Genomic DNA, 3,436 nt, shown 5'->3' on the forward strand with positions numbered 1-3,436 from the left:
AACACAAAGTCTCCCTTTGATCCTTTCCCCCATTCATATAGCTCTCCAACCCAGAAGCCACCACTGCTCCCACTTCCTGTGGATCCCTCCAGAGATCTGCTAGATCACTCTAGATATGGGAAAATGACAGCATAGTAAATGGTGTGAGAGCTGTGCCTTACTTTTTCTTTTTAACTGAACCCAGGGGTACTTTACCACTGAGCCACATCCCCAGCCCTCTTATTTATTTGAGACAGGGTCTCACTAAATTACCCAGGCTGGCCTTGAACTTGCAATCCTACTGCCTCAGCCTCCCTAGTCGCAGTGTACCCCTGCACCCAGCCTTACTTTTAAAATTTATTTTGGAGGTAGTTTCTTATTAGTACATTGTCACTTACTGAATTCTTTTTAATGGTCCTCCAGTATTCCAATCAGAGATATTTAGACTGTTTCAGATTATCATTTCATAAGGTGTCTCCCTTTTGGTTGGAGCCTGGAGAACATAGGGAAGCCAGACTGGAACTGGGGCACCAGTGACAATGAACAAAGTTATAAGTGAGGAAAGGAGGACGGATGGTTATACGGAGAGGAAAGAACTCTGGGAGTCAGTAAGAAGCTGAGTGGTCAGATTAATCACCTACTGAATGCTGGAGTGAAAATCAGGATACAGAATGAGCAGAAGGCACAGGAAAGAAAGTCCACAAAGGAGGAGTATAATGACCAAAGAGTAGCTACAACAAAGTATGGGCCCATTAGTAACCAAGAAGGTTCAAATTAAAACCATGAGACAGATGTCTCACTCACTAAAATCCTACAAGTGAGATTATGTCTAACTAAAAAGTTTCTTCATAACAAAGGAAATAATAAAAAGTGAAAATATAGCATAAGAATGGGAAAAGTGTTTACAAAACACATATCTGAAAAGAAGTTAATGTTCAAAATACAAAAGGAGTTCATACTTATAGGGGACAGACAGACATGAGTGGTGGGAATCCAAGGATAAGTCAATAGTTCTATATATTGGGGCCCACTGTGCTGACCCCCACAGGCTTTCACTTTAAAAATTTTTTTTAGTTGTCGATGGACCTTTATTTTTTTTATTTATTTATAATGCAGTGCTGAGAATCAAACTCAGTGCCTCACACATGCTAGACAAGTGCTCTACCACTGAGCCACAACCTCAGCCCATGCTTTCACTTTTTTTTTTTTGGTAGTTGGTCACTACCAAAATTTTTATATGGTGCTGAGGATCGAACCCAAGGCCTCGCACGTGCTTGGCGAGCACTCTACTGCTGAGCACAACCCCAGCCCCATGCTTTCATTTTTAAAAAGCAATTTACCTAAAGTCTTGCCTGGTTTAAATCTACAGGATATGTTATATTTCTCAGCAAACTACCTATCATCTGCAAAATGTTAACAATATAATGTCCCAAAATGTAATAAGAAGAGTACAAGTTACCCTGAAACGTGAGACTTTTGTGACACTACACAGACCAGATCCCAGAACTCAGGGAGATAAGGATAATTCTTTTTAACCATAAAATTTGTAAGAACAGGGCTGGGGGTGTGGCTCAAGCGGTAGCACACTCGCCTGGCATGTGTGCAGCCCAGGTTCGATCCTCAGCACCACATACAAACAAAGATGTTGTGTCTGCCGAAAACTAAAAAATAAAAAAAATATTAAAATTCTCTCTCTCTCTCTCTCTCTCTCTCTCTCTCTCTTAAAAAAAAAATTGTAAGATAGGTTCCAATTAGAAAGGGTCAGCATGGGCCAAAGTGACGTAGAGTGTCATGGCAGTGGGGACTTGAAAGTCTGATGTCATTCCACTGTCAATCAAAAGTCAAGAGATGGACCTGGGAGGGACTCTGGAAACCTCAAGGGATCCCAATAAAACCAGAGGGCAGGAGAGGAGCTCCGTCCTTCTCCTCTCTGAGAGAACCACTCTCTCCTTAAGAGCGGTCCCTTTCCCCTTTCCTACCCCCTCTAATAAACTCATTCCTGTTATTCTGAGCAACATGGCTGAAATCTTTCTGGCCTGATCACAAGAATGAGGGTTTATAGGCATGGGGGTCTCCCTATTGCTTCAGTTTTCAGAATGCCCCAGGCTTGTAACAATATAACTCAATACAAAAAGATCAATAATCCAATTCAAAATTTGGCAAAGGATCTAAATAGATACATTCAAAAGAAGAAATTCAGAATGTCAACAAGCATGTGAAAAGATGCTCAATATCTCTAATCACAGGTAAATGCATATCAAAACCACCATGAGATGGGATTTCAATTATATTATTATCATTGACAATAATAAACATTAGCAAGGATGTGGAGAAACGGTACCTTGTACAATGTTGGTGGAAATATGAATTAGTAGAGCAATTATGGAAAATAATAGGGGGATTTCAAAAAATTGAAAATAGGCTGGGCACAGTGGTGCATGCCTGTAATCCTAGCAACTCCAGGAGGCTGAGGCAGCAGGATCACAAGTTTGAGACCAGCCTCAGCAACTTATAAAGCTGTCTCAAAGTAAAAAATAAAAAGAGCCAGGAATGTAGCTCATCTGGGAAGCACCCCTGGATTCCATCCCTAGGATCACAAAAAACAAACAAACAAACAACAACAACAAAAACTAAAACTAGAACTATAATATGATTTAGCAATCTCACTTCTGGGTTACATATCCCAAGGGGACTGAAAATAGGATCAAAAAAAAGATACTTCCACTTCTATGTTCATTGCAGCATCTTCCACAAAAACCAACATATGGAAGCAATCTGAATGTCCTTTTATGAATGAATAAAGAAATACACACACACACACACACACACGAACATTAGTTCTTAAAAAGAAAAAAATTGGGCTGGGTTATGACTACAGTGGAGTACTTGCCTTGCACGAGTGAGGCACTGGGTTCGATCCTCAGCACCACATAAAAATACATAAACAAAATAAAGGTATTGTGTACAACTAAAAAATAAATATTAAAAAATACTAAAAATATGAAAAAAGAAACAAATACGTATGTATGTTCCTGAACCAATCAGCAGAGCAAGAACACACCCACACCCACACATACACACAAAAAAGAAACCAAAATGAAAAAGATTCTTAATGAAAAATGAAGGAACTATCTCTACTGGGATAGTCAGACTGGTCAACCAGAATGGCTGGTCATTTCTATGCTTATCTGTCTCTTTCTGCTTCTTCTTGAGCACTGTAGAGAGAGTGAGCAAGGGCTTGGGGTTATTAGCTCCTTTCCTCTTTTTATGTTGTTTTCTGAGCTGCCAGTTGGAAGTAGGTTGAAAATAACTCTCACCAGTATGAGGTAGGATGGGATGGGAAATACTATCAGACGCAGTTTTGTCCACACAGACCAGACTGGGCACTCCCAAGGTGGAGCTGCTGCAGAGTTCTATGAGGGCAGTTCTGGCATGTGGGGCTTAGGTCTGATCAGAC

This window comes from Marmota flaviventris, chromosome 3 (assembly GCF_047511675.1).
Source record: "Marmota flaviventris isolate mMarFla1 chromosome 3, mMarFla1.hap1, whole genome shotgun sequence".
Taxonomy (NCBI): domain Eukaryota; kingdom Metazoa; phylum Chordata; class Mammalia; order Rodentia; family Sciuridae; genus Marmota; species Marmota flaviventris.